Source organism: Brienomyrus brachyistius, chromosome 18 (assembly GCF_023856365.1).
Source record: "Brienomyrus brachyistius isolate T26 chromosome 18, BBRACH_0.4, whole genome shotgun sequence".
NCBI classification, from domain to species: Eukaryota; Metazoa; Chordata; class Actinopteri; order Osteoglossiformes; family Mormyridae; genus Brienomyrus; species Brienomyrus brachyistius.
The window spans coordinates 22,743,072-22,757,199 of NC_064550.1; positions in this window are offsets into that span (position 1 = coordinate 22,743,072).

Here is a 14,128-nt window from a genome sequence, read left to right on the forward strand (position 1 = left end):
ACAAATATCGTATGACGTCATTAGATCTCACGGGTTAAAGGACACAGTTTTCAAATGATGAGAAAGGTCTGTGGTGCAGACAAACCCCCCTCTTTCCCATCCATCCATCCATCCATTCATCCATCTATTTTCTGAATCCACTAAATCCCAACTGGGGTCATGGGTGGGGGGGACCAGAGCCCATCCTGGGAACAATGGGTGCAGTTGCTAACACATCACAGGGTACACACACTCACACGGCCAATTTGGACTTTAGGAGGAAACTGAAGCCCCTGGTTCTACACAGAAAGGACCCGGGACCGGACCCGGGACCGGACCCGGGACCGGACCCGGGACCTTCTTGCTGGGAGGCAGCAGTGCTAATCACTGCACCACCGAGTCGCTCCGAGCCTCCGCCAAAATTAACCAAAGCTATATAATGTTTATGTTCAGAAAACACCACATTAGTACACAGCAGTGTTTCCCAATCCAATCCTCAGAGACCGTCCAGATGGTTCACGTTTTTGCTCCCTCTTAGACAGTCCACATTTTTGCTAAAACGTGAACTGTTTGAGGGTCCAAAAGGACTGGAATGGGAAACATAGGCACTGAGGCATGCGCTGGCATAGCAACACGGAGAGTTAAAGCAGGTTTTGATAGAAAAAAATATGCATTTAAAACTCAATTACCGTTAATGCATAAAACAACAATATATCAATTTCAAAACTAGTGTCATTACTACTCTGTGGTATATACTGTCATAGAGGGGCATTGATAATGGTCCATAATAAAGCTTTCCAAACAAAGGGGACCTTTATAATTAAAATAATATACCAAACAGACGACACTAAAAAGATGGCGAGGGCTTGAAATAAAGGCACGTAAATAGCACTGGAACTAACTAGAATTGAGACAGAGTTATTTGACAAACTGTGAAAGGATGTACGGTGAGGCTCGTCGACAAAGAAGACACACTCTGATGCCTACAAAAACTGACAGAGGAACAAGGAATGGGCAGACACATGTATGCACATCTATCCACATACAAAACAAGGGACAGGTGTGGGCCGTTAACACTCAACCAAACACTAGGGACTGAAACGCCGGGAAATAAAAGGAACTTAAGCCATAGGTACAAAGTTCAACACAAGCAGGGTAACCAGGAATAAAGACAGAAAAGGCAAGGACTAAACTAGGGTACTTAAATACAAAAAGAAACTGAAACAGAAACCGAAAACAGAGTGTGAAATTGAGTTTAAAGAACAGGATGGGCAGTGACACCTGCTGGACAATTGGGGAAATGGGAGAAGTCAGAGACCAATCCTGACATATACAGATCTTTGAATTTTTTTTAAATCCCCTTGCAGGATTGTTATCAAATTGTCCACCTGTATCTCTGCTATTTCGGCCTCTGTGAACGAAGAGTTACAGGTTCACATATTGTGACCATGTCACTGGTGGGCCCATGAGGAAGACCTTTAAGTGCAAAACTGCTCCGGTGGTGCTGAATAAACGGCTGGTCCTGTGCTCTGACCCCAAACTTTACTGTTTACTCTCAGTGGGGAAATGTGACTCAGTATGTATGGATGTGGTACCAGCATATTCCCAGATATACATGAGTTATGTTTCTGCATTGATATTATTTGGAAAAAATAAAATCAAATGATTCGGCAAAATCAGCAATATTCTTATGCAATGATTGTTAAATAGAATAATAGTTCTACAAGAAAATACATCCATCCATCCATCCATCCATTTTCCAAACCGCTTATCCTGCTGGGTAGTGGGGGATCCGGAGCCTATCCCGGAAGCAATGGGCACGAGGCAGGGAACAACCCAGGATGGGGGGCCAGCCCATCGCAGGGCACACTCACACACCATTCACTCACACGGGCAATTTAGTAACTCCAATTAGCCTCAGCATGTTTTTGGACTGTGGGGGGAAACCGGAGTACCCGGAGGAAACCCCACAACGACATGGGGAGAACATGTGAACTCCACACACATGAGACCCAGGCGGACACTCGAACCCGGGTCCCAGAGGTGTGAGGCAACAGTGCTAACCACTGCACCACCATGCCATCCCTAAAAGAAAATATAAAACACTGTTTGCTCACACATCTAAGGTTGGGGATCTGAATCCAGCCTCCTGTGTGTGTGAGCTATGTATATATTCCGTACATTGAATAGGGTGTCGTGATAGGGATTAGGGTTTCTCCCATAGCAATGAACAGACGATCCCCATTTAAATAAGTACACCAACGTGTGTGTGTCTCTGTGTGTGTGTGTGTGTGTGTGTGGAAATTGCTTGTCCTCTCCATGTCTTCTGAGTCCTCTGTTTCCCCCTGCAGTGCAAAAACACGCAGTGAGGCTGACTGTGAGAAGCTCGTGTGAAACCTCAAGATAAGTCGCAGAAGGATGTATGAGTGTCAGCCCTATAAAACCTAACTTTGGAATTCAGTCTGCTGTATGAAATAGGCCACTCAGTAGGGGTCTCTCTTAATGCTAATTTAAGGAATATTTATTCATATAGATGTTAATACAGGTTACGCCTTTTTTTCTCATTTTATAAACCAATTCGTGTTCAGTATCTAATTTCGACACAGCTATTTCAGATAATAAAACCAATTCAGCAGGGCCGTTTGCCCTGAACAGCTGGAAACAACGGCGAGCAAACGTAGCACGGACTCGCAACAGCGCCGCCACGTGGGGAGCTACTGCGGGACTTGGTTCCTACCATATATTTCAGTTTTGAAGGCGTATGCCAGTTAATGATGTTTCATCAAATGTTATAGTTGTAAATATATTTTTGTAAATTAACCTACACAGGATTTGATCTGTAAGAGTATAATTGTGCATCATATTATTCTGTTGTACTTTTCATTCATGGTTTTATTGGTCTAGTGGAAGCTTATTGTACCGATGATGCTTGAGAAAAATGCACTTCAAAAAGCAAACATCGTCGAACATAGCCTTAAAATGACAATGCAGTACGGCGGGCAGCAATAACTAAAGGCTTTTCAAAGGCTTTCATTTAAACACAGTGATGTAATCAGAAGTGAAGTGTTCCCTCGCTCTGCTAGCAAATGTGTAAAAGATTTATCACGCCTCTTCAGCCTAGGGGCCGAGCTCGGAGCTGACAGGGGACTGAAAGAAATGCTTTAAGGGGTTTCCATAATGACTCAAGATGGACAGGGGAGGAGAGGGTGGGGATTTAGAAAGAAAAAAAGGGGGGGGCGTCCGGGCCAGAGAAAATGGGGAGATACAATCGACCAGCTTCATGTACAAAATGCATGTTTTGTTCAAATGTCTGACACGGTCTACTTACCGTTTTAAAGCAGGGTTAATTCAAGATCTTTATTTGTCACATGCATGAATGTACAGGTACACGGGATAACAAAATAATATAGGGTAACAGAATGATTTCTAAAATGCAGAAATATATAAAAAATAAAGATAAGTACTTGCCGGCTTCATTCCGTATTATAAGTGAAGATACACTTAAAAACTATGCCCGCCGTAGTGATTTTATTGTCGCTCATGTAATATCAGCTAAGAGCGTCTTTCCACCGCAGCAAGTGGTTATGGTAATGTCCGGTGTTTACAGCGAAAGTTGAAGCCGGCAAAACGTCACGTTGCGCTGCAAGGTGCAGTAAGACAATGTCCAGAAGATGGCGCTTAAATCTTATCTTAAAACAGTATAACAAAGACTCCGCTAGTTACATTTCCTTCACATAAAAGAACAAATCAATTATCAATAACAGCAGATGCAATAGATCCTGAAGAAACTTATTGTAAAAATAAATCTAAGTATTTTTCAGTTTTATTAGATAAAAAAAACAATAGTAAAGCAAAACTAAAAATATTTAGTAAAATTGATAATTTTCAACTTCAAAAAGTGCACATAAAAATATGTAGCGTGTTTACTGAACTTATTAACTGGTTGTTATGTAAAACTATTCAATGTACGTTTTAACAAGGTGCTTTATTGCTGGGACTTTAGCGACACCGAGTACAAACAGAGCCAAGAGATCCTGGAAGCGCCGAAAGAGGAGGTGAGCGCTTCTCGGGCGCCTTTAATACCCGCCCCCTCCGCTCCAGCACGCCAGTCAGGGCGAGCACGCCACAAACAGCCGGGTCTCCGCACACAAAGCGAGGCTCAGGGCTCCCCCTTGTTTTACCACCCCCAAAAAAAGCATGGAAGACCAGCTTTCCCGGCGTCTCATTTCTGCTGCCGCCTCACAGTGAGGCGGTCCTGTCCTGCTAGAACGGGACCTCGTGATATCTGCAATATAAAACTGAGAGATTTTTGGCTCGTACAGCGTCTGTTTTGTTTTTGTGAAATACAATGGGCTGCTGCGGTGGACGTTGTACGTTGATTTTCCTCTGTACTTTCCAGCTGGTGAGTGGTTTCCCTTTTACAAGTTGTTTATTACTTGGGTCTCTGTTTTCATACAGATAGACATTGGGAGTTTGTAACGGAAACACCGTCGTTCTCGTTTAATGATCTGGGGATGGATTTTTGTGCCTTTCCTTTAAGAACAGAGAAAGTATTACGTGTGTTAATGCTAATGATCTGCGTTTTGATTTAGCGACACGATCGGTGACATGTGCACGCACCTTTAAGTCATTGCACTTTACGCTCAGTCCCGGTGCGGACGTGATCCAGCTGCGAATCCCGGATAACCGGCAGGGGTCGCTCGCTCCCCCTGCCTGTCAGCGCATCTCTATTTTATAAGCATTTAACCGACTGCTGAGTTACTTCTGTCATTGGCTCATGAATTTATCGCCGTTTGGTAGTAAAACGAATCGATTTTTTTTTTCTAAAATTACCCTGCCGTGTCAGGTCGGGATCTAAGCTTCTGAAATGGCTTCTGAAGCGCTGTGCTGTTGTTCTCTTCTGACTTTCATCATCCTTATATGCTGGAGGGTATAAATCTCATTGGCACCTGTCTACTTCCATATTCCTTATTATTTTGCCCCTTATTCTGCCGCAGTGACTTTTGGTTTTGCGTTATCAATGTATACGCATTTTTTTCCCCCCAAATTAATCTCGTCCGACAGGAGTCAATATAAGTCGTAAGGGACCGGGCCACTGTTGGAAAACGGTGGGGATGGTCCCTCCTATTCCCATTGCGCAGTCACCGTATGTCTGTGAAAGGTCAGTGGACCAGAAATGATTGCACCCACCGCTTCTATTGTCCTCATTCACACGACGCAAAATTTACCCACCCAGTCCTGGAGCGTTTACTGCTTCTCGGATACTGCCTCATGGGGTAATGACTTGGGGGGGGGGGGGGTAATTTTATTGCGTTTAAGATGCGCCGTCCCAGGCAACACACCCACAAAAGCTTGCAGGGCTGAAATGCCATCGCCATGGACGGGGTAGTGAAATGGTCTTGCTTGTCCAAACCCATCTATGAAACAATAGCCGGTTTTAGAAGTTTGTCTTCTTAAAATTCACCAAGGGATCGCTGTCAAAGCAACAGACTGTTCTGTCTGGAATAAAATGAGATCGCTGCAAGATCAGACTATATTAGACAATGGAAAAGGCATAAGTTATCTCCTCTATTCTCTATTAAAATCGTTTTATGCTTGTCTTACCGCTATTAACTCCCACCCCCCCGAACACTCAGAGACTTCTCACGGTGTAAATGGCTGTATTGTTGCAGTAAAGCTTCAATGCTACCATAATGGTTTTTGAATATTATTTGTTGGGTCGGGGAAAATGCCAGCAGGCGTCGATGCACGTGTGTGAACTGAACGCGCCGTTTGCGCGTAGGCTGGTCGTGGCCGTGTATTCTAATGAGGGGAATCTTATTTGTTTGGTCCTTTTGTGTGCTGGTAAGAAATGGGGGGGGGGGCATCTTGGTAGGTGAATTGGTTTGTCAGCTTGTTTGCTGGATGTATTCAGCAGTACTGTGGCTAGCAGCGAGTCGTGACTGCGGTGTTGTTGGTGACTGTAAAGAGTTTTTTTGGGGTGAGTTGGAGCTGGTGAAGGTGGCCCTCTTCTGTTTGGGTAACGATCAGGGGCATCCTTGTCACACGAGTTCTCCTTCTGAGGTCAAGAACTTGTCGGGATTCTAGGCAGGATGTCTCGCTTATGGACGCATGGATGGATGGATAGAGAGAGAGAAATATTACAGGAAGAAAGCCGGGGAAGTATTGCGCGGAATTCCATAGTAACAGCTCTAAAAAAAATACTTCTTGGAGTCCTGTGGCTTGTATCGCCATCTATCATCTCTTATTGTGTGAACAACGTCAGGACATAAAGTATGTGAGCAGTTACGATTTTATCGTCACAATACACTGGCCTTGAGTTTTTCAGAAGGACTATGGAGGGGGCGTGGGGGGGTGGTTCAGAAAAACTCAGGAAATTGGACTTATTTTGCACTGGCTAAGGTGGCGGGGTGGGGGGGGGGGGGGGGGGGTTACCCAGGTTACCCGGGTTTATCAGGTGTGTGTTGGGAGTGCTGAGAGCCGGACGGGCGTGGTGCTGTGTGTAAATCCATAGAACAGCCAGTCAGATGAGTGTGTTTGGGTTGTTTTTTTTTGTCTTGATGCTATAATTCTTACTTACCCCGAAGTTACCCTGTCACTGCAGGGTCAGAATGCGATACTGCAGCCTGTCACCTCTCCTTTACCTTGGCTGTGGGATCTAATCCCCTTCACCTGAAATGGTTCTGGCTTTACCTGATCTGCATGAGTATAATGTAGCATTTACGCTAATACCCCCCCCCCCCCCCCCCATCCCGACTTCATGCTCCGCAGAGACTCGGCTGTGGGGGCGAGCGGGCGAACCCAGTTTGGAAAGGGGTCTCGGCCTGGAGAATGCGTCTCTATGGTGTAGGGGGGCACCGCAGGAGGGCTGGGGGAGGGGGGGGGGGGTGGGTGGTGGTCTGAGGTTGATTGCCATGCTACAGCAGGTGTTTCTGCATCTTACCAGCATTTTTATTTTGAGGGGGGGGGGGTGTTTTAAAATGGTCAGTAGCTTTATTAAAGTGTCCCAGCGGGGGAGTAAACAGTTTTTAACATGAATAATGTTTGAAGGTTTTCGCCTCTTGTGTGCCCCCCTGACGAATCCTCACAGTCATCCCTTTACCTGCCTGATGGTGGGTTCATGTCTGTCCCCCAACTTCAACCAGGAGCGACTGATGCTGCTTTCAGTTGCACGCAGCTTTGGATAAGTGTGTTGGCGTGGAATGTAACTGGTTGCTTGGTGCTGGCGTAGGATTTGATTTGTTCATTGGTGTTTAAATACCAGTAGACAAAAGCATCCAGTCAGTACCAGTAGCGGAAGTAGAATCTCCGAGGGAACATTTTTGCTGTTTTGGGATATGTGTGGAAAGACAGTCACCACTCACCTCGTGCCACACCAGCACTTTCAAAACCTACAAGTACAGGAGGAAATAATAGTTTACTTTTTTTCTTAAAATAGAATCCATTTATAGGGCACTAGGCAGGGGGTCCCCTACCCAGGGTGTCAGGGGTCATGCACTCACTCGCACACTATGGGTAAATTAGAGACACCAGTTCACCTGAGTGCATGTTTTTAAATGCAAGGACTATGGAATCCTAACAGAGGTGCGGTCCGGGTGGGATCTGAGCCCATAATCCTCGTAGCGGGGGGGCTACAGTACCGCCCACTGGGCTGGTCTAAAATCCCATTGTCTAAAGCTTTAAATTTGTTAATTTAGCTCTGTTGGGGGGGTGGTGTTTGGCTACGCAGTTTAGGCCCCTGTGCCCATGATTGGAAGGTTGTTGATTTGAATCCCATGCAAGATGGCAGTTAACCCACCAAAACATGCGCTGGGATGGCTGGATGGGCGGGTCACTCTGTACTCAGACCCCAAGCTTCATCTCACCTCTATATATATTGATTGTTGTGTGTCTTTAAAAGAAAAGCAAAGTATTATATTTGAGAAAGTGCACTGCAATGTGCCCGTACTTCTTCAAATGGATCTTCGTTTCATGTGAAAGGGATGAAAGGGATGTGTGTGTGTGTGTGTGTGTGTGTGTGTGTGTGTGTGTGTGTGTGTGTGTGTTTGTGTGCGTTTGAGCACATTGTTGGATGTTGAGGCCTGTGGAAACGAGGCCACAGCATTCAGCGGGTCAGTGGCGGCTTGGGCGGCAAGTCAAGCTGAGCTGAATAACATGATTGATGAGTCGGGTCCTTTAATTAGACACGGCGGCTTTGTCCGTCCTGAAAGAGAGCGGAGGCCACCGCGGGTCCTGAGTAATGAGGTTGAAGCCTGGAGGAGGTGCAAGGGCTCCGGGATCAGTCACGGTCAGGCTGGCGGGGGTCACGCACGCACACACACGCATGGCGCTCAGCTTCATGGCTGAAGACTCTGTGCGCGGTTTTCTGGAGAGCGAGCTGGGGCAATGAGACTCGACCAGCGAAGGATTATTGCGTCGGGAACGAGCCGCGATGCACAACCCGCTCATCAGTCTGCCAAAGGCTTTTTTTTTGCACGGTGTGTATTTTCACTAAGCGCTTTACGCCGATTTTGCTGTAATTTTTCCACAGAGCACTAAAATGAGAAAGGGGGGGGGGTTAAATGTGAATGTGGAAAAAGTGAGATCTGTTCCCAGACCTTTCAGAGATGGTGATCCAGTACAAAATGATATCTGTAGAAATCTGGAAGACGGAGCTGTAAGTGATTGAGGTTTTATTATAATTTGTGTGCCGGTATCTGAGCCAGGGGCTGGGGTATGTGTGTCGACGTTTTGGACTCTTGGTCGTATTGCGGATAGTGCCCGTTTGGGGGCCACTAGGTCAGACTGGTCTTGGGTTCTTGTTGGCCGGTTCTGGTTCCCTCCAGCTGTGTCTGTTTTCTGCAGCGTGGCATTTTGTCAGACGTAGACGAGGGGCCTTTAAACGCAAATGGACTGTTGGCCCTGTCTCAAGGCCTCCAAGCGTGTCTTTGGGGGGAAATAGAATCGGGAATCTCTGCCTGCTTGTCCCAGTTTTCAGACTGAAAGAGAATTCCATCAGGGTGGGGGGGGGGAGGGCATGGCTCAAACCCCCCCCCCCCCCCCCCCCACTACTGAAGCCATCTATACAAAGTGGGTGTTCAGAGGTTTCATGAAATGCCCATTCCCCACCTGGGATGTGTGTTGTACCACCTTGAAGCTCATTTTTACTCCTTCCATTAAGAACACATCCTCAGTTCTCCCACTGTTTCAAATGAAACATGAAATGAAACCCTTAAGTGAATTTGAGCTCTTCTACACAGTCCAGCAGGAGCAGTACTCCCTCCCGAACCCAGAGGGCGCCGGAGAGCTCCATGCCCCATCACCGGTGTGGCTGCAGTGAATGTGCTCATTGTTCCAGGACGAGGATGTGACCTCGTGTCGGCCCTCTACAGTCTGGAAGGCTGCTAAAGCAGCCGTTAGAGGTGGCAGCGGGCCACATCGCCCCCGCCCGTCCCCCATCCCAGTTCCTGCTGCTGGGAAATTTAAAGCTGCCTCTTCACTACTGGGGCATTTCAATAAGAGATTGGGGCATCAGAAAAAGAAATGTGTTGGGGAAAAATGTCACTGAATGATCCTTCACGCGCGAGTCTTGGACGTAATGTGCGATATTAATGTGCCCCGTAAGGTTATCAAAGTTGGGGTCAGGAGGAGAACCAGGTGATTCGCTTCAGTTATTGAACCCAGACACAGGGCACTCGACTCGGAGCTCAAGATGAGAGTCATCCTAGAGTCACACCCTGAAGGTCCCTGACTCCCCCAAGGATTGCCAGCCATCACGACACCATGCGGGACCGTCTGCACTCTCTCTGACTCTTTCAGTCTGGGTCACAATAGCCTCTAATCCAGGTTTTTAGTAAATTTGCTGTCAGCGGCATCCAGTGGTGGACGGGTTGAGTAGGTATGAATCGGTGGGTTAGGATGATGTGCTTGTGATGGGAAGGTTGTTGGTTCAAATCCCAGGATCGGCAGAGTGATGTCACCATTGGGCCCCTGAACAAGGCCCTTAACCCCCAATCGCTCCAGGATTGTCTGATCTTACTTTCTCAGTTGTATGTTGCTTTGGATAAAAGCTTCTGCTGTTACAGCTGCTATCGAGGTTAACGGTTGTGAATTATGCGAGTAAAATAGTTTAAAAATAAGAATCGCGGTAGATTTGTTTTTTCTTTTCTTTGTTGGGGTGGGGTCCATTGCTTCCCTTTTGCCCCTGTGCTTTCTTGTGTCATAACTAAAGTGATTATGCTGGAGGGCTTCTTTAAATATTTACTTTACCAGGGGGTAGATTTGTGACCCAAACAGACATGATGGACCCCTGCCTTGGAATTGCGGCATTTGAGGTGGAGATTCATCTCCTGACAGCCCTGAGTATTTAGGCCCAGCTCAGGAGGTAGGCGGGGGGTGAGAGGCGGGGAGGCAAGGAGAGGGAAGGGGGCTGAACATTGGGGGTCAGCGGCAAGCCAGAACGACACAGAGTCTCGAGGCCCCGAGGCGCGTGGAACTGTGTTACTCTGACGTGTGAGAGAATGAGGGGGATCCTTTTCTGAAAAGAATTGCATATCTTTAAAAATGTCCTTGTCCAAAAGTTTTTTAATATTAGTGAACCGTTTTCTGCAGCCCCCGGGCCGCATAACACCCAGGGCCCATACTCCCTACCCAAGTCGATCTTCTGAAATGGCCAGGTGCCAGGAGACCTGAAGAGGCCCATCTTTGGCCCACATGGTGTTCTGTGATAGAAGCAGGCGTTGTTCGTCTTGGCAGCTTCTTGGATGGACAGGGAAACCCCACAAGACCCTTCAGAGACAGTAGTGCTGTGAAAACTACTGCACATATTTCAGATCAGGATAGAAAGATCTGGAAATTTCCATTCCTCCCCACGCCTCACCTCACAGGCGATTGAGAGCCCCCCCCATTTGGATGTTCCAAGTGCCCTTTTCAACTGATGATGATCACTCAAGATAGATCCTGGTAGCTTTCTCCAGAATGTTCTGATCCTCGTAGATCCACATGGGTCTGACCGCCCTTGTGTCTTGTAAGAACGACTCGCCACTAAAACCTTTTAATTTGTGGCAGGAGTAGCAGTTTGTGCTGTAAAGTGGTCCGCAGATGGAGAAACGAGGGCTTCCCCGCTTAATTAGCATCTCGTTACCCCTGGGAGGCGTTTGTCACATGAAGACCAATGTTTAATAAGCTGCTCGCTTTCTGGCTTCTCCTTGCAACCAGTCCCGACAAGCCCTGCAGGACTTTCCGTGGATGTTAATTACCAGCAGAGCCCGGGCGTGTTCAGCTGATTGACTGGGCCATCGATCTGTCTTAGCCAAGGGTGAGAAGGCTAAGTTTGATGGGGCCAAGCTCCGCTCTAAACTAGTTTGTTAGACAGATGTGGTGCAGCTAGGTAACCTTCCACAGTGCTCGTTCCCATCCAACTGTTACCCCGGCAACCTAAAATGAGAGAGAAATCCGACTTCTTCGGAAAGGGGATGGATTTAGCATGCAGAATTAGCAGCTGGGAAGCCTACCGGCACTCTTCCTCCGGAAATGGCTGTCAAGACGGCATTTGCAGTTCAGCCCAGTCTTGGGTTGAGTTTTATATGCAGAAATCGGACTTGGAGGAACAGTTCAGTGGATTTGCTAAGCTAATCAGAAAAGCTCGTATTTACCGTGGGATATACAGTGTACCGAGTATATTTATACATACAGTAGATTCTGTCAGGTCTTTTATTAATGTAGTGGGGAGGTACTGAATGGGTCCATGATGGCAACTAAAGACACTATTTACCGACGGTGTTAAGAAGACATCCAGCTGTGTGACCCAACAGGGGCTGTTTTGGTACCTTTCCGAAAGGCAAAACTCACTCTGGGAATTTTAGTCTTTCAGTCCTTGTTGTCTGACACACTGGACCTATTTATAGGAAAATCTCCCCGGGGGGTGTCAGATCGTGCGTCAAGTGCCTGATTCCATGCGGCGTTGTCATATTTTAATGTCTCATTTATCTGAAACATGCCCCCCACCCCATTAAGACCCCCCACCCACCATCTGCTCATTTTGTTTGATCAAGGATGACCTTCATTGGGTTGACGTGGCCCCTGCCCTCCACCCCATTCCTTCCTCCAGCATCAGCAGGTTAACGGGTCATCGGTGTGGTTTGGCGTACAATGTCGGGTCGTTTCCTGTCCCTTTGGGGCTGGGAGGAGTTGATCAGCAGACCAATGGGATGTCAGTTACCCTTTTCAAGATTGCTACGCCAGGTGGGTGAGGAGCCCTGCCTGATGGGGGGTGTCGTAAGGGTGGGCGGCGCCGTTTTCATCGCCATATGTCCCTTCCCACGCTCCACGCTCCTGGTCTCTGAACTGCTTCCTGTAGACAGCACCACCTGAACTATTTAATCAGGTTCTGCACCTGAGACAAAACGGGAGAATGAGTCACACAGGCTGAACTTGGAGGCTTTCCAGGTGAACAGGGCCCTTTTCACTCCGCTTCTCATGACAGATGTGTGCACGCATCGGTATGAAAGCACATCCACGCTCCAGTCCCGCGGTGTTTTTTAATAACCGGCTGATTTACATATAGAATGGGCCCAGAACGGCGCTAGACGTGTTTCTGCAGGTGTGTTTCTTTTAAGGAATTTTATCTGAAAATGTTATCTGCCCCCTTTCCATGACAAGGTGGAGGCCGACCTCCAGAAAATGCGTCTGGACATTGTGGTTGTGTTTGAAATCGCATACTTGTTTTGCTATGTAGTAGGCGAAATGTAGTATGTGATATGGGCAGTATGTTGGAATCCTCAGTATGGATGAGACAGTAGGTGAACGGCACCATACTACGTTCTGTGTAATTCAATGGATGCTACGCTATCCCACAAGGCTAGTGAAGCAGCAAAGAACGTCGCTTTCTCTGACATTTTTGTCAGGATGGTGGATGCAGATCTCCATATGAATTTAGGTAGAAAACGGTGCTCAGCTATGTAAGCTGACTCGAATATGTATTTTTTTATCCGTTGAGAGTTTTTAATATTTTTTAACTTTCATTGGGGTCAAGTTATGTCATTGCAAAAACATCTGGGTCAGGTAACATGCGACATGGCATCTACAGTGTGTCCGAATGCATGCATTCTGTTCTCGTGTCTATCGCACGTACTGTGGTTTGTTTCTAATGGAAATCAGTACTTGCTGAGTAAGTATGTGATTTTGGACATGACATTTCTCAATGAGCAGGAAATGGCGATCGTCTCTAATTGGCTGGCTCTAATTGGCTGGCCCTTGGGCTCCTACCTTACCAGGAGCTGGGAGGGAGCAAAAACCTGCACTGTGTGTGGCTCCCTGAGGATCGGATTGGGAAACTGCAGGGTATTAAAGCAATCTGACGCTAATTACTGTAGACCTGACGTGACTGTCTCCCCATTAGTTAGTAGAACCTTGAGGAAAAAGGTGGATTTTTTTTGTGGCGCCATACCTCGTGGGTACCGCTGTTTCCTTACACCTCTAGGGTTGCGGGTTTGAATTTCACCGTCTCTTTGTTTGTGAAAGTTGCATGTTTTCCCCCATGTTGTGACATGTGTTGGGACAGACGAAACTTCGTGAACCATTTGCTGTATTTTCTGACACCACTAGATGGTGCTCTCGTTCAGAAAAGGGCTCAAAGCATGCCCCAAAGTAATCTAAGAGCACCATCTAGTGGGGTCAGAAAATACAGGAAATGGCTTTATTTGGCCATCACTACCTAATTTGCCAGTAGAGCAAGGCTGTTTAAGTCACGGGCCGAGCACTGCTGATTTCCCAGCCTTCCTTTACCTGTGAGCCCGGTGTGAAGCCTCTATGGCCAATCAGAATCAGTAATTATTAAACTAACTACCTGGGAGAACTGAAAACAAGGCCTGGATTTGGAATCAAGGTCCAGATTTGAGGAGCCATTCTACAGAGTATGATTGTGTATGTGGCCTGTGATGGACCGGCATCCTGTGTAGGGTGTTCCCTGGCCTCTCTCTCATTCAGACCAAATCCATAAAGCTCCTGTTTACATCGAGAGCTGCTTGCTTAAACATCACTCCTGCTTGATCCCGATTAGCTGAGCAGAAACCAACCCAGATCCCAGCCAAAAGTATGAACATCTTCAAAGCAGGAATCAAAATGAGCTATAATTTTAATAATGACAATTCTTGCTGCCGTGACGCTGACA